The 17,528-nt window shown below is 49.7% G+C and overlaps 3 non-coding genes across 3 annotated transcripts; all 3 read right to left on the bottom strand.

The window, feature by feature from the left end:
• Positions 1-8,987: 8,987 nt before the first annotated feature.
• On the bottom strand, positions 8,988-9,058 carry trnag-gcc (transfer RNA glycine (anticodon GCC)). The gene has a single exon. It is a non-coding gene; the product is annotated as a tRNA-Gly (tRNA).
• Positions 9,059-10,055: 997 nt separating this feature from the next.
• LOC138231430 (U4 spliceosomal RNA) lies at positions 10,056-10,197 on the bottom strand. Its single transcript, XR_011186682.1, has one exon. It is a non-coding gene; the product is annotated as a U4 spliceosomal RNA (small nuclear RNA).
• A 3,265-nt stretch (positions 10,198-13,462) lies between these two features.
• LOC138231490 (U5 spliceosomal RNA) lies at positions 13,463-13,579 on the bottom strand. The gene has a single exon (XR_011186741.1). It is a non-coding gene; the product is annotated as a U5 spliceosomal RNA (small nuclear RNA).
• Positions 13,580-17,528: the final 3,949 nt, after the last annotated feature.

The raw sequence follows: 17,528 nt of genomic DNA, 5'->3' as shown, positions 1-17,528 counted from the left end.
GGGTTGGGGTAGGCCAGCACGGGGGCCCCCACCAGAGCTTCACGCAACCGGCCAAAGGCAGTCTCACAGCCCGAGTCCCAGTCAAAACGGCGGCCCTTGTCGGTGAGGCGGTGCAGCGGGGCAGCGATGCTGGCAAAGTCCCGGACGAACCTCCGATAGTACGAGGCCAACCCCAGAAAGCTGCGGAGCTCCGCGACGGTGCGTGGAGTCGGCCAGCCCCTCACTGCGGCGACCTTACCTGGGTCCGTAGCCACCCCTCGCGATCCAACAACATGTCCCAGGAAGGTCACCTCCCGCCGCAGGAGCTCGCACTTGCGGGGGTTGAGCCTCAGGCCAGCACGGCGGATGCAGGCCAGCACCGCCTGGAGGTTCGTCAAGGCCTGGTCGAAACTCCGTGCATGAACCAGCAGATCGTCCAGATACAACACACACTGGTTCCGCGGGACCGATGCCAGCACCCTCTCCATCAGCCTCTCGAACGTCGCCGGGGCATTGCACAGGCCAAAAGGCATGACAGTAAACTGCCAGAGGCCCTGGCCGATGGAAAAGGCCGTCTTCGGGCGAGCATCGGGAGCAAGCGGTACCTGCCAGTAGCCGCAGCGGAGGTCCAAGGAGCTGAACTAGGTCGACCCGGTGATGTAGTCCAGGGCGTCATCTATCCTCGGCAGGGGGTAGGAATCTTTCCGGGTGACCTTGTTCAGCTTGCGGTAGTTGACGCAGAACCTCCACGAGCCGTCTTTTTTTTTAACCAGTACGGCTGGCGCCGACCACGGGCTCGCGGAGGGCTCAATCACCCCCGCTGCGGCCATCTCCCGGATCTTTTCCTCGGCGGCGGTCCGCTTGGCGTGAATCATGCGTCCCGGTGGGATGCGGATGGGCCGAGCGTCGCCGGTGTTGATCTCGTGTTGGACCAGGGCAGTGCGGGTGCAGTCCTCATCTCTCGCCGCAAAGAGGTCTTCGTTCTGGGCGAGTAGCTCCTGGAGCCGCTGCCGCTGGTCCTGATCGAGGCCCTCGCAGCTCCGCTGGTAGAGATCCTCAACGGCGCGCCTCGCTTCCACGCAACGCTCGGCCCCCGCCGCCGCTACCTTGTCTGGCCCCCCGGCCGACTCAGGAGCAGGATCCGGCAGGCTCGCTCCCCGGCTCGCAGGCCTGGTCTGCCCCGGCGACTGACGCCGCCGCCGCCGCTGCCGCTGCCTCTTGTTCCCCCGGCTCCGGCAAGCCCGCGTCCCTCGGCCTTCGCCGGACCTGCCCTCCACCAGGTGCAGTCGCTCCCCCTGCCACACCAACTCCTGCCGGTCCAAGTCCAACCTGGCCCCCACTCGCTGCAGTAGGTCCAGCCCCAGAATGCAGTCCTCCTGGATGGGTGCAAGGTAGCAGGGGTGGCGCACCGTCGCTGCGCCCAGACGGAAGGCAAGCACCCGTTTCCCCCGGACTGCAGCGAGCTGTCCCGTCACGGTCCTCACGGTCCTGGAGGCCTCCCATCCTGGGGGGTTGGTGCCCTCGGTGTCGGGGAGGACGCCCGGCCGAAGTAGGGTTACTGATGAACCGGTGTCGAGTAGGGCCAGGCAGGGTTGGTCCTCAATCCGGCAGTGGAGGTACAGGCCCCGGCTACAGCCGACTCGCCCCACGGTGGCGTGAGGGGCGCCGGTTTTTACAGCGCTCTCCGGAGCGGGGGTTGAGGTGTTCAAGGGTGGCCTTCCCCGCGCTGAGCCGCCCCGTTCCCGTTTCCCGACGCCGATCGGGGAGAGCGAGGTTCGGGTGCCCGGCAGAACCGGGCTTGGTGTCCTCTCTTCCCGCAGCGGTTGCAAATCAGCGTGCGGGGCTGTTCCGTGGCGGTCGCTGCACGGGCTGGCTCCTCTTCCCCCTCGCTGGATTCCTCCGTCGCCGCCTCGGTCAGCCGGCAGGGCGCACTGCGTCTGCTGGCGCTGCCAGTCACCCCGAACACTACCTCAGCCCGTGTAGCAAGGGCCAAGGCCTGCTCCAGCGATGTTGGCGTGGCCAGCTGCACGTGGCGCCGCAGCTCCTCGGGCGAGATGGCCTTGAGAAAGGCCTGGAGAGCCATCTCCCGCTGCGCCTCCCGGGGGAAAGTTGGGTATCCTCGGCGGGCGAGGAACATGACATCCGCGGCGACCGGGCCCAGTCGCTCTCCTGGTCGGCGCCGCCGCAGGGCCAGCCTCTCCCGCATCAAGTCCGGCACCTCCTCTACACCGAAGCGCAGCTGGAGGGCTGCTGCCAGCGCCGTGTAGTCGCCTCTGTCCTCCTCCGGGACGTCCAGGAGCACCTGGCAGGCCGCTCCTTCCAGCGCCGCCGCCAGGTGGCCGGCCATCTCCGCCCGGCTCCAGCCATTCGTCCGGGCCGCGAGCTGGAACTGCGCCTCATAGGTCTCCCAAGGCGCTTCACCATCGTAGCGACCTGGTCGCACCCGCGCCGATGGGTGTGGGAATCGCTGATCGGCTCCGGCAGGGAGGGCATCCTCTCTCCGGGGCGGCCGCCCCAATTCTACTGGCGGGACCACTACTGGGTAGCCCTGGTAAGGGCTGTGGCCACCTGTCGCACCCAGGAGTTGCTCAGGCTCCCTATGTGCGACGCCGATGGGTTCTGCGTCTTTCAGCGTCAGCCGGCGCTTTACGGAATCGGGTAGTGTCTGCCACGAGTTGTTCATTCTGCCCACTTCTGACACCAATGTAGCGCTTGCAGGTTCTTGTTCAGAACTAAAGAACAGTGGAGACGCGATTAACCAAGCACTGACTTTATTTAACAACCACACCAAAACCTAACACAGGATCTACACACACACATGAGGAGACTGACGAAAACGTACGCACATTTAGGGTGGTAATTACCTAACAACACACTCTACTTTTACAGGACTACACAGGGCACTAGAATTACTAGGACATTATTTACACAGGTAGGGTCACCCGCTGGTCATCGTGCTGACCCTCAGACTCTTCCCGGCTACCACTCCCAGCATGCCCAGCGGTACTACGAGCGCCTAGGGGCGCTTCCTCCTCACCACCAGGCGAGGGCGTTACAATATTTACTATATTTATTATACACGTGTAAATTAATTACTGCGAAAATAATTTACTTCGTACACTGTGCAGAGTGCCGTATACTCCTAGTGTTAGATGTGTTTTCGACGTTATATATGCATTTATTAATGTCGTCGATTTTACGGTTGCAATTCGACGTTGATTATACGTCGAGGCGACGTATATATACGTATAGCCGTATTTTCGCCGTGAATATACGTATATTCGACGAATCAATGCCCACAGCTTGGCATACAAGGGTTTTGCGGAGGGGTCTTGCCACCTGCCTGAAAAAAAAACAGTAAAATTTTTGAGTGCCTATAGAGTTTCTATTTTTATTTTCTTGAGAAAAGTTGATACCATTTCCTGGAAACCCCGTCCCCCATAAGTGCGCGGGGCCCGGGGAAAAATCTGTAGGGGGGCTTCTGAAATTCTGAGGGGGGGTGATATTTCGGTTGAAACGGAGCTGTACGGTGCAGCTACCCAAATGAAATCTCGCAGCTATGCCATTGATTAGTGCTTCATGATAGAAGATATCGACTAGCAATCTGGTATTTGCGATGAAGTTCAGTTTCACATTTTTCGTCACTCTCACTGGAGAGTATTGCCTGGAGCGAAAAGTACCATAAGCGTTCATTTTTGCAGCTACATGGACGTTCTGAATCGTTAAGAAAAAATGTTGTAAAACCAACAGAAAGCACAGACTGCTATAACTAGTCCTAGTTATATAACGATTTTAAGTATAATGATAAACTACTGCAAGGAATCGGTCCACCTGAGCAAACAGGATCGTAATGTTGACACTCAATAACGACACTGATATGTGCAGTTCCTGGACGGATAGCCCTCCTGCCCATCAAACAGACTGAGTGACTGTTCGTGTCATTTAGTGTTGTCTGACCATTGACAAAGTACAACTATTTTTTTAGGGCGCAAATTAAGTTATTTAATAACGTGGATTAAATAACTGGATGGCGTGGATTTTTGTCTTAAAGGAAACAGAAGTAGGAGATATATATATGTATGTATGTTTTTGGTGTTTTCCTTGTTTGTGAAATACATATACACACGCACGACACTAACATAAACACACCTCATAATAAAAGAGCAAAGCATTAAGTAGCAGGATTTAAAGGACGTTGAGACCCGAGAATCGCCCTGATTGAGCTCAGTGTGTAAGTCCACCCTGGAGCAAAAGCAGCGATGCTGGCATTCTGGGCATGGTGAATTACTGATCAAGAAAGGGGGTTTTCGAGGTCTCGTTCCTTACCTGTGAACAGTGTGGTGTAAGTCCTCTCTAAAGTCTCTGAGAGGCATTTAGATCTGGAGGTAACAGACGCCCTTGGCTGAATGAGTGCAGGAATGCACAGGTTTTTCAAGTGAAAGCATCCCCTTACTGTATGAGCTGTTACCTCACACACGACAAAAGTAAAAGAGACCGAACATGTGTACTAACTGATGGTTTGAGAAAGTGGTGGAAGGGTCCGTTTATATATCGGAAAAGTGTAAGTTGAAGGAAAAGAAGGAGAAAAATATGGGAAAAGCTGAGTTTGTCAGAGGGAGTCTGGGGCGAAGACACCTGTAAAATAAGCATATGCGTATTGATTGGCAAAAGCACAAGCATGTAGCTCCCACCCTGGTGCACGGCCGGCACCAGTGGTGGCAGATACATGAGAAAAAAAAGAAATTGGGATGTGACTTCTTAAGTGTGTTTACGGGGAAAACAAAAACCCAGAAGAAAAGATACTTTACTCGCTACGAAAGAGTATAAACAAAAGCGAAAAGAGGCAGTGCAGGAGAATCAGAAACTAAAAGAAGAATTAGTTCCTGGTCGCACTGCACTAGTTAATGTGTTATATCCTGCACTCCCATAGGGGAACAGACAGGCAGGAAATGAAAATAATTGGGATCAATTCCCACAGTGACCATATGGAGACGGGGGGTCTGGGTGGGATGACACCTGGTACGAGTGTGATAGAGACAGAACAGGAACTCCCTTCTTAAACAGAGGGTGCCTGCAGACCTGTACTCTCACCCTAAGTGGGAGAGGGCCTGATGTAGCGGGGGCTGGCGCTGTTGATGACAGCGTCACTCTAAGTGTCTCGCACCCCATCGAGGGGGTCCGTACTCGCACCTACCTTCCCTGATTCCCCCATACGATCAAATCCAAAACCGGAAGATATTGACTGGTGGGCTAAAGTACCGCACCCAAAATTAGGAATGCAGCGAACCTGGAGTGCACTTCAGGAATTAAAAGGATTCATGTAGAAGTAAAACAAGAATACAGCACATTGTAGTACGAAGAGAAAAATATATTCTCGATGTGTATGTGTGTTTTATGAATTTGTGTGCCGGCATGTATGTGTGTAACTGTGAGTTTTTGTATACTAAATGACGGTGTGAGTGTGTTTAGCCAGCGGGACTGGCTAGAGACGTAACTAAAGAGACTTGATGAAAATCAACTTAAGGAGATTGGAAAATATAAGAGCGTCTGAAACGTATAAGTACAGTACAGGTGGACGTAAAAGTAGTTAGATAAACAGTGTTTGTATTTTTATACAATTAGTTGCAATAGTGAAAACAATTTGGGTTTATTCGAATGTCTCAGACATGCTGAAACGCTGTAGGTTTAGAATCGAGACTGGGGAGAATAACGTCTTGTGAGAAGATCTGTTTACCTAACGATTAGATCCTGTAAATCCCTTGTAGCCTACCTAAGTCTGTCCCAGTCCAGTGGATTAAAATGTACTGTTAATGGAGTGTTGGTTTCTCTGTTAGGGGATACTGGAGCACTACTGTCATGCTTGTTTCACTCCTCTGTTCAACAGTGTGCTATAGAGTAATGTATATGGGGAGATGGCAGGAGGCCACAGGAGTATTGGGGCACCAAGTTTTACTTGCTGAGTACCAGATTTTAATGGGTGGTTTTATCCCAGATCTATTGGGTTGGAATATTATGCATTACAAAGAATGACTATCCAGAACAGGGTATCACGTGGCTTCAACTGACTGTGATCACTCAGTATGTTGATGGTATTCTGAGTGCTTCCCCTGACGAGGAAACCCACAAGTCTGAGTTGCTTCAGCTTTAGAGTGTCTAATATTAAGCAGTTATGATAAGGCCCTTTTGTGTCGAGCATTGTGTGATTTTAACAGGGCCAGGGTGCAATATTTTTACGGGGTGAGCACAACTTTTAACAGATCTGCTTAAGGGGGGAGTGCAGTACAAGGACAAGATTGCCTTGGTACCAGCAGCAAAAGCCGCCTGTAATAATTTGAAACAAGCTCTCTTACAGGTGCTGAGACTGGGGTTTCCTCAGATGGATCAACCATTCTTTGTATGTAAGTGTGGACAAAGGGTTCTGGGCAGCTGTGCTGACGCAGGAGCATGGAGGTAGGCACTATTATACCATTCGATACTGTAGCCAAAGGGTGGGGGACGGTGAAAATTGAAGAAAATGTAATACTGTTTACTGATGGGTCCTCTCTGATGCATGAGGGAGAACAGAGAACAGGCTGAGCCGTTACAACAGAATTCGAGGTGCTAACAATCGGAAAATGCCCCTCCACTGCCTCAGCACAGCAAGCCAGTTAAGAGCACTGATGGAAGATTGTAAAAAGAAAGATGTTAAAAGGTTACTGTATATGTATATAATGTATGTATTTGTTGCATGTAGGCCACAATTCTGGATGGCTATGGAGAAATAAGATTCTCTCACAACGGCAGGGACTCCAGTTAAGAATACTGGGCTTGTCTCTGAACTGATTTGTAGTTTTACAGCTGCCGACAGAAGCAGCTTGAGTAAGGTGTCAATAACACAATAAATAAAGAATTCCAGTAACTCAAGGTAACAACCATGCAGATGCAGATGCCAGACGAGCGGCACTGGGAGGGCGGGAGTCTGAGACCCCTGTGAAACCTCTACTGGGGAAAAGGGAGAATTCAGGTTGAGGCCTTTAATAGATGTTTAATAGTGGTTAGAACAAATGTGTAAAGAATGTGGGGTTGTATGATGATGTGATGTGGGCTGGCACATACCCAAGTGTATGATAAAGATGATCCCGTGGTACGGACTGCCCTGCCCCTTGGATACTGATCTAGGGGCAGACTACACTGGGAAGGTGTGCCAGGCTGTAATTGCCTCACTAGGGGTAAGTTGGAAGTCACATTGCCCCCATCACCCACAGTCTGAAAGACCAACTAAGGAAATATCAACTGAAGGGACACCGTGGGTAGATGCTCTACCTGCAGTCCTGTGCGGTTTGCGGGCTGGAGCAAATGGAACTGTGAGACTGAGCCCATTTGAGATCATCACGGGCAGCCAAAGAAACTCCCTGGAGGCCAAGTTTGGCTAACGCACTGATGAATTAACTAACTCTCTATTAAAGTATTGTAGGTTTGTTAACTGAAGCGGTGCACAGGGCTTGTGAACAGGTGCCGGACGCTTGGGGACCTCCAGCAGAGGGGAGACACGACCGGATACCTGGCGAGTGGGTGTAGGTGAAGAAGAGATACCCTGCCAGACGTTGCAATCCTGCTGGGAGGGACCATATCAAGTGCCACTAACTACTGATTGTGCCATCTGAGTGACAGGATGAGATCGCTGGATCCGCGCATCGCACTTTCACCGACCCACGGCACCAGAGACTGAGTGAACAGAAAGAAGGATGTTGTTACCGTTTCTGTGTCTGATGCTTCCTAAGACCAACAGTGTGCTTGTTAGGCCTGAGGAGCATTACTGGGGATATGGTATCAATACATTCCAGATGTTGGCATATCTATTCAGCCAAAAAATTATAATCGGAGTTGGGTCAATATTGCTGTTCCAAGATCCTGACGATAGATCTCCACATGGCTGAGGTCTGCGTTTGGGTCCTGGGGTAGGACTTTATGTATTTGTAGGATTAGGATTGTTTTATGTGTAAAATTGTAACTATCACTTGTACAAAAACATCAATAACACCTTGTTGTAACCGTGGAACGCACAATGTCATGGTAATGCATGCCTGTACATCTAAAAAGGAAAGATCTGCCCTGACATTGTATTTGTAAAAATAGACAGTCCTGATGTATGCCATATTTTATAAGGGGGGAATGAAGTAAGAGACAAGATGTTAAAAGGGTTAATAACTTAAGTCAGTTCTGCCTGAAAATTAGACTTCTAAGCAACAGGGGTTTATGGCAGGAAAGGGGGTTAACTGATAAGGATTCCGGATGCGAGCAAGGAACCCCCTGGGGGCATAATCTTAAACTGACCATTTAGCAAGGGCCTCTTAACTGGCCAAATACCATAACCCCCCCCCCCCCCTTACAATAACATCGAATGACGTCTGAAGCAGCAAGCAAGGACTATATAACCTAAAAGTTTGTACCGGCACATCGAACAATACTTCGGTTTTGTTGTTTCTTGCGGGAAACAAGACTTTGGCTTTATTGTTCCTTGCATGCAATAAACTCATCTGTTTTACTTCATCTCAGGATCAAGAACCTTATTCCTTCTGTTACAACAGGGCTTTCTCACGCAGTTTCATGGTTCTTGTAACCCAAATCCTACACTGGCCTGAAGTGCCCCCCCATTTCACAGCATTTGTCAGCTGATTTAAAATGTACCTAAAGGAGAAGCATTATTGAAGACCATCAATTACCAAGAGCTTTTGTCAAAGGTTTTGGTGGTCATTTTTAATTTTTAATGACCACAGAGCGCTGTGACCTCGGTTTTACATCTCATCCTCTCCGTCACTATGCTGGGGAATTGGGACCCGCACAGACCTCAGGGTGAGCGCACCCCCGCCGGCACCATTAACACCGCTTCCAGCTGGAAGCTTTGTTTTTCCCTGTAGCTCATCCTCATCCGGGTACTGACCTGGCTCACACCTGCTTAGCTTCAGTGGGTTTTCAGTTGCGAGTTGCAAGGGGATGCAAGTGATGGAGCCGCTCGCTGCAAAAGCCACTGCATTGGCCGGGAATCGAACCCGAGCCTCCCGCGTGGCAGGCGAGAATTCTACCACTGAACCACCAATGCTCGGTGCCTGGGCTTTCAAAAAAGACGCTTTTTTGGTGCTCTGTGCAAAAAGCGTCGACATGCTTCCAGCTGCAAAATGCCATTCGCGGACGCTGAAGAATTTATTTCCAAGGCAGTGGGTACAAGCGATTTGGTGTTTTAAAACCACCAGGAACAGCAAAGAGGCGCGCTTCTTTGCTTGAGCCGGAACACAACGACAGGAGGTGGACAACGTAGTTGGCAGGATTCGGAGCTACGCGGGAAGAACCCAATGGATTTCTAGTTCATCGCCTTAACCACTCGGCCACGACTACAGCAAGCCCCACCGCCGCTGCGTTCTTGCTACAATCTTACCTGGATCGCGGGGCGCCGGCGGAAGCCTATTTCAAAGTCGTTCTCCGTTTCAAAAAAACATTTCCAAAATACAAGCCTTGCAGACAGACACGCCTCAGAGGACTTAAAGGTGGCTTCATATCGGAATGATAAAGTCTCCCCGTCCGGACATGAAAATGCCACTTTGTTACACACAAAAAAAGAATCAACAACAGAGAAATGCCCACAAGCACTTGAAAAGCCGCACCACGCCGCACTTGAAATAGCTCTTACATTAGTGGTAGACGCAGGAATCGCCTTTTTATTTACGCTCTTATCAAACTGTCAAAGGTTTGCTTTGCGAACGCTGCAGGACATCGCACAATCTCTTTTGAACGGGGACAAACAATTTCTTATGGGGCGCAGTAAGTACAGACGTTTAAAAAGCTCCACTCATGCCGACGATGCAGCATGAAGAAGCGCAACCTAACTTTTGACAGACAAAAGCCGGGCGCCGCTACGAGCAATATGAAATCAAACTGACAGCACACGGCGTTTCGCGCTGACTCAAAAGTGATCTCGACAGTCGCTGTTCTTTGCATAACGCCGAAAGAGCTAAAGAGCGTTTCTGTTGAGACGTAACAAGCTCGTTTCTTTCTACCATGATGTCACTATGACAAAATCTGTCTTTAAACACCTTGCTCAGTCTCTGACGAGACTGTCAAAAAATGCTTTCGCCGATTGTATTGCAAACCGGCGGAAGCGGGGTATTGAGAAAAGTTTTCAACTAGCAATAATCGCGCCTCGGCTAAACCTCACAGGCAACGATACTGCCACTGCGCAAAGCTGACGGTTGCTAGGCAACCGCGGGGATCCTATGGAAATCGTTATCGATCGTCTCATGGCATGTCGTTGCTGTAACGCTTCATATTTGTCGTCTTCTTCTTCTAGCTTGAGGTTTTGAAGAATTTCATGACAGACAAGGGCTCAGTCGGGAACAAACGGCGTTGTGAGAAAACCGTTGCTTAGTTTCAGCAGCAGAAATACAACCCTTTAAATACAAGATGACAGAACAATGACGAAGGGCATGCCGGGAGGAACTCATGCACTATAGAGGAAAGGGGGCGGGCACGTACAGTTCACATTCAAGCCACAAGTACTCTTCTCGGATTTTGCACTAACAAATCCTAACGTCTTGAAAGCATTGCAGCATGTTTGTGTCCCACTTCCCGTGGCTGCGGGACGACTGACACGAACGGACAAACACAATCTGTGGCGTTTAGCGTGACATAGTCTTGCAGGCATCGTGCTGTCTCACTGCAATACTATACCGCTGGAGGAAACAGTCCATCTGGTAATCAAATACAGCCTGGACAATAGGCTTGTATAGTGGTGTAAGCAAGATAAGGTTGTGATCTGATCTGCCAAGGGGGGGAAGGGCTGTGGAACTATATGCATCCTTAGCATTGGCATATAATAAGTCCAGTGTTTTGTTTCCCCCATCATTAATCGTTGCGCCTCTGTGAAAGGAAAGCTCTTGGGCAGTCTTTGAAACAGCTCGGATGAAACACTTGATTGCTTCCATGTGCATCTGGAGCCCACTTCTTATTTTCACTTCACGCCGCCCAAAGCATTTCTAAAACAGGAGATTCGCGTTTGGGAATGCGCCCTGCCCTACAAATAAAACAGGTCTACGGGTCTGAAACCTGCTCCACGGAAAACAGTTCTGTTGCGCTTTTGATCAAAGGGAGATTCGCTGTTCTTACTTTTTGATGACATAACACCCAAAGGGGCCTCTTTGGAGCTGGATTCCAACCAGCATCCTAAAGTTTCTTGGCGGTATCCTTTACAGTCCTCTGTTCAGTCGACAAGGGACAGAAGGGGGCAGCTTTCCTCACACATACAGTGCAATGTACTGTAGTGTTCCCCTTCATTGAATTCGCAGTTCTGCATCAGACCTCTAACTCGTTACATTAGCTTGGATTTAAGCTACGAAGCAGGCTTCTACTGTATAAACGTCTAGAGGAATCACAAACTATTTGAGAGGCCATCATCCCAGGGGGAACTGACAAAGTCTATCCCTAAACACCTAGTGCAGTCTCTCGAGAGACTGTCAAAAATCGCTTTCTCCGTTTGTGCTGCAAGTAAATGAAAACGCAGTCTCAACCCAGAGCCACTTGGCAGCAGCGGAACGTAAATACTGTTACTGCCACTGCTCGATACCGACGTTAGCCTACTATACCATGTTCAGCCACCGCTAGAAAATGTAAGGCTCTAGTACTGGAGCAAAGAACAGGAGGGCCAACACCAAACGGGCACACGTGTCAGACATGGAGAGTGACAAGGATGGGATTCAACCCCATGCCTGCAGAGCACAATGGATTAGCAGTCCATCGCCTTAACCACTCGGCCACCTCGTCAACAAAACTGGGCTGTCCTGACATGGGTTGGCGCACTCCAGTTGATCTTTTTCTTTTTTTGCCCTCATACTCGAGGGTCATTTTCCTGTTCCACATGCGATTTCAACATTTTCCTTGGGAGATGTCAAGCCAGCAAGCCACTGCTGTGGTTCAGTGGCCAGTGTGAAGTTCAGTGGCCCTGTTGTACACAGAAAGCACATTGAGCTCCTTGGACATGAAAAGTTCCAGATAAAAGCCATTTGTCATCCTTTCTCTTGGTGTCGATGTTGCTATTGTATGTAAAGGTGGCAACTTGCTCAGCGAGCAGGCGGAGCACACACCGAATGCAGATGTGTCTGAGTGGTGTGTCCAAGCGGCTGCAAAACGACAGCACTCCCGGGGTGCCGTGACTTAGTTGGTTAAAGCGCCTGTCTAGTAAACAGGCAATCCTGGGTCTGAATCCCAGCGGTGCCTTTTTTTGTTCTGTCTTCTTGAACAGAACTGGTCATTATGGACAACCGCATACGTCTAGACTTAATTAAATGCAAGTATTCATTTCCTGTCTTGAACGACTTGTTTTTCTTAAAATGGATGCAACTTGCAAAACATGAAATACAAACCTCGCTAATCAGCGCTCGCGGCTGGCAAAAAAAAAAAGAAGTCAGCAATGTTTTTTTCTTTAACCTTAAGCCTGCTAATGGAGAAGAACCTAGTCGCCATATCACATAAATCCATTTCAACGATGAGAAAGTAACAACTATCCTCACTCCAGAGTAAATCTCACGTTGAGGGCATATTTTTTTCCACTTTACCATGAGTCGGGCTCAGCTGCACAGAGGCGAGAGCAGAGCAATGAGGTCACGGGGACAGGGGAGTCACACGCTGGCGGTTTGAACACGCGAGAGATCACTGAGGGATCCACAGTATGTGGACCCTCCGTGCGCCATCATTCCACACTCCAGACTCTGAATCCTGCCATCTGAGTTAAGATCTCGGCGGAACCTGAGGCGCAGTTCTTTCTTAAAACGTAATCTGGTGAGCATTTCTAGAATCGTACTTGTATAGATGCAGCCTTTAATGTGTTGCTAGGTTAAAATTGATGACTTCTTGAACTTCAGTAGGCAACTGCCCTCTTGATTTCGGATTTAATTTCTTTATTACAGGGGCGCTTTTATGAAGACAGAGTCATGTTCAGGTACTTTGCTTGATGGAGGAAGCTCATTTCGGACTCTGTGATCTGCTCACCTGGAAAGGTCTGCTGTACTACTACAAGAGAGAAGTAGTGTCTGGAGGAAGGGACAATTTTATGATGCTTTGGAAGGTAATGTTTTTTTTTTTCTTTGAAATCGAAATGAATCAGAATATCAGTGCAAAAGACAAACTCTTGGTTTGGTTTAAAGAGATATGGTTTTAAAACAGACAAAATGTAGAAAACAGGTGTTTCTCACTTTTGGAAAAGAATGGACCAGGGGTAATATTTTACTAGTTGCAGTGCTAAGCTCACTGGGTTACAGTCCTGAAGTGTCACACCAGGGCCAGTGGTGCAATGGATAATGTGTCTGACTATGGATTAGGAGTTTGGAGGTTCGACTCCTGCCTGGCGCTGGTTGTTTTTAAACACATCAGCCTACTCCCTAAGTAGTCTGTGCTACTTACTGCATTGTAAGAGCGATTGTGAGCGGTTTTGTTTTCTCTCTTTGACCAGCCCAGCTGCGCCCCACCCGAAGGCAGGGAAGCACAAAAATTGTATGGAACTCATTCATGCTCCTCTCCATGGAAATCTTTAGTAAAAGGCAAAAGATTTGTACGAGATGAAGAGAAACCAGAGTGCGTGGCTGGACAGCTGCAGGAGCCCAGGCCGCCTTCAAGTCCTCTGCCCTGCCAGTCGTGGTTGGCAATGCACCTGGCCTTACAAACGAGCCAGTGGGGCCCGTTCAGCTCCGGGCTCATCGCCTGCGGCTCAGCTTACCTGGCAGGGGAGATACCTTGATCAGCCTGTAGTTGGAGTAGTTGGATTGTTTTCTTGTTTTGTGGAAGCAGTGTTTGTTTTGCAGTTTGAGATGGCAACCTTTGGATCCCGCAAGAATGCTGTAAGTTTTGAGCTTTTGGATGATCTCTTCATGGATCGTATGCAGTTCAGCAGAAAAGTGTTACAGAAGGAACTTGGCTTTGAACTTCGGCACTTGGATTTCATCTTCGCTCTCCCAGGTCAGAAAGCATTTGAGGTTGTTTTTGCTACCTATTCTCTGTTTGAACAATGTGTGGATGTGTTTGAGGCAAAAAGAGGGAAAGTTCCTGCCCTTGAGAAGATCAACTTGCAGCCTCTGACACAGAGAGAGAGGAAAACGGTGCATGTTGTTATGTTCTCGGAAATGGCAAAGACGGAGGACATTCACACCTGGCTTAAGCAGTACTGCACCGTCCACCATGGAACTGAGGTTAGAGATGTTGACGGTATAAAAACAGGAGGAAGGAAATTCGAGGTTCGCTTGCTACCGGACAATGTAAATGGAGGCTTAAGGCACCTGCCCTCTACAATCCGGCTGGGCGCCTGCAATGGCTATGTTTTTTATGTGGGACAACCAAAGGTGTGTCGGCGCTGTGGTGCTGTGGGACACCTGGCATCGTCCTGCACTGTGAAATGCTGCAAGACCTGTGGCAAACAGGGACATTTAGCCTCTGACTGTTCAATGCTGCCAAAGTGCAATTTATGTGGCTCGGAAGGACACGTTTTTAAGAACTGCCCTCACGCCTACGCCAATAAACTCAAAATGAGAAAGGATGAGGCAGTGCTTGTTTCAGCCAAACCGGCCCGAAAAGCCAAAGCAAACAACAAGTCAAACAAAGAACCCTTGTTGGACAAAGAGTCTCAGCCTCCAGCCAGGATCAGTCCTGCTGTGGCTCCAGGGCCGGTGGAAGAGAAATCCACTACGCTCCCACAACCGCAGACTGCACCAGACAAGCACGAGGGTTTGAAAACCCCAGAGAACAGCGAGGACCCCTCCCCCACTCCTGCTCCTCATAACGAGGGCCAGTGTGGGGCCCCCCGGTGGAGCGGGTCCAGCGACGATACCCAGGATTCAGCGGAGCTGCTTTTCTCAGACTCTGCAAGTGCTACAGATGCCCTCCTCTCCTCCATCCAGTCCAGTGGGAGGAAGGGTGGAGCTACTCAAGGCACTCTCTCCCCTATTGTTATGTAGCACAGACGTGATAGTGGGAGGGGATTTTAATTGTATCTTAGAGCACACAGACAGGCAGTCTAGCTCTCCGATAAAATTGGATTCCAGCTCACTGGCCCTGCAAAACTTAGTTCAAGACTTTAAACTCTCAGACACATATAGATGTATATATCCCACAACAGCAGGATATACATGGTCAGAGAGGAATAGCAGCTCCAGAATTGACTATTGCTTTGTCTCAGAGAGAGTGAAAGTTGTTGGGGTCACTCTTCAGCCTGTCTTCTTCTCAGATCATCAGGCTTTAGGGTGTAGAGAATGAGGGGGTAGTATCCCGCTACAAGGAGAAACTATCACAGTGGTTGTCCTTGCAGTGTCTGTACGGGTCAGTAGGAGAGTGGTGGGAGGAGGTGAAGGTGAGGACAAAGGCCTTTTTCATGGCTGAGGGAAGGAAGGCTGCTGCCAGACGGAGAGGAGTGCTAGCCAGGAAACAGAGGCAGCTGCAGCGTCTCTACACGATGCTGCACAGTGGCTTCGATGTGCTTGAGGATATCACCCTTTTAAAAAAGGACATCCGGAGCATAGCCGAAGAAAGTAGTCGAGGAGTGCTGTTAAGAAGCAGAGTGCAGTTCTTGGAAGAAAATGAGAAGTGTACTCGCCTCTTTTTCAGGAAAGTGGTAGGCTCCAAGTCTGTCATGGAAAGTATAGTTGATGAGGAGGGACGAGAGAGAACAGAGCCGAGTGCTATCCTCTCCTGCACCGAGGCCTTCTACTCAAGACTGTACAGCTCTACAGAGGTAAAGGATGAAGAAATTCATTTTTTTACCTCAAAGCTAGAAAACGTTTTGAGTGAAGAAGATAGGGAAGTACTTGAGAGGGATTTGACAGTAGAAGAGCTGAGACAGGCTATGGAGAGCTTACAGAAGGGGAAAACTCCGGGTGCTGACGGGCTCCCTAAAGAATTTTATTGCACCTTTTGGGATCTGCTTCAGGATCCGCTAATGCTCCTATTCGAGGAAAGCTATAAGACAGAATTGCTGCCTGACTCCTTAAGAGAAGGCACTATCTCTCTCTTGTTTAAGAAAGGAGCAAAGAATGACATAAAGAACTGGAGACCCCTCAGCCTGTTAGGCGTGGACACTAAGATCCTGTCCAAAGCCCTTTTCCTGCGCCTACAAAATGTAGTGGCCTCACTGGTAGGGAAAGAACAGACTTGTGGGATAGCAGGACGCCTGATGAGCGACAACCTGGCCTTGTTGAGGGATGTCTGTCTGTACTCAGAGGATCGCTCCCTCCCTCTGTGCATTTTAAGTGTAGACCTAGAAAAGGCCTTTGACCGCCTAAACCGGCAGTACTTAACATCGGTACTTGAGCACATGAAGTTTGGCCCCATCATGAGAAAGTGGATTAACCTGCTGTACACAGGTAGCAACAGCAGAGTAATGGTTAATGGCAATAGATCACGCCCCTTTGAAGTCTGTTCAGGGGTGAGGCAGGGCTGCCCATTATCCCCCTTGTTATTCGTTTTGGCTATGGAGCCCTTAGCCTGTGCCTTGCGCCAGGATCAGGCCATTAATGGGATACCAGTGCCTGGAAGTGGGGGAGGAGAGGTAAAGACATCTCTATACATGGATGACGTCACCTTGCTCCTCTCTGACAATGCCTCAATTAGCAGATCTCTGCAGTGCTGTGATCGTTTCTCCTTGGCTTCCTCTGCAAAAATTAACAAATCTAAGAGTGAGATTTTTTATCAGAACTGGAGGGAGCCAAAAGAAGGACATGATCTCAGGCTGCAAGAGAAGAGAATTAAGGTCCTGGGGGTGTATTTTGGAGAAGAGATGGGAACAGTAAATTGGCAGAACAAATTGCCAATCTTAAACAAAAAACTGATGCAATGGAAGGACCGAGACCTCACCATGACAGGGAAGGTGCTGGTCATCAAAGCCGAGCTCTTGCCTGTCTTGATTTTTCTGGCTTCTACCTTCCCAATCCCACACCGTGTTGCGGCGGTGCTGAGGAGATTGATGTTTCAATTTCTATGGGGTGGGAAGCAGGAAAGACTCAGAAGGGAAATAATGTACAGGCCGCTACCCTCAGGGGGGAAGTCTGTCCCAGATATTGCTACGAAGCTGCTGTGCATTTTCCTGGCCTCTGTGCTGAGAGGCTTTGCAACAGCACCTGCAGCGCGTACCTGGACTTATTTTTCCAGGCTCTGGGTAGGTAGGGAGGTGTTCAGAGTGTGGGGTGTCAGACCCAAGCTGGATGTCCCACTCTCTGACACATGCCCTGCAATTTATGGGACAGTTAAAAGTTTTCTAAGATCTCACCCAATTGGCCATATTCCCCTCCGAGATGTCAGCGTCCAAAAACTGGAAGATTTCGTTGCACCCCAGAATAATAGGCAGACCCCTGTGGGCATTTTAACATCAGCCCAAACAAGGAAGGTGTGGAAACACACATCCTCTAAGTTTCTGTGCAACATTCACAGAGATTTAGCCTGGAGTGTCGTCCACCAGTGCTTACCGGTACGAACTTTCTTGTACCGTAGGGGCCTCACCCCCAGCCCTCGCTGCGTTAGGGTGGGCTGCGGCGAGGAGGAGACTG

This window comes from Lepisosteus oculatus, unplaced genomic scaffold (genome assembly GCF_040954835.1).
Source record: "Lepisosteus oculatus isolate fLepOcu1 unplaced genomic scaffold, fLepOcu1.hap2 HAP2_SCAFFOLD_60, whole genome shotgun sequence".
Classification (NCBI taxonomy): Eukaryota; Metazoa; Chordata; class Actinopteri; order Semionotiformes; family Lepisosteidae; genus Lepisosteus; species Lepisosteus oculatus.
The sequence above is the reverse complement of the archived record's forward strand: the minus strand, read 5'-3'. Positions and strand labels throughout refer to the sequence as shown.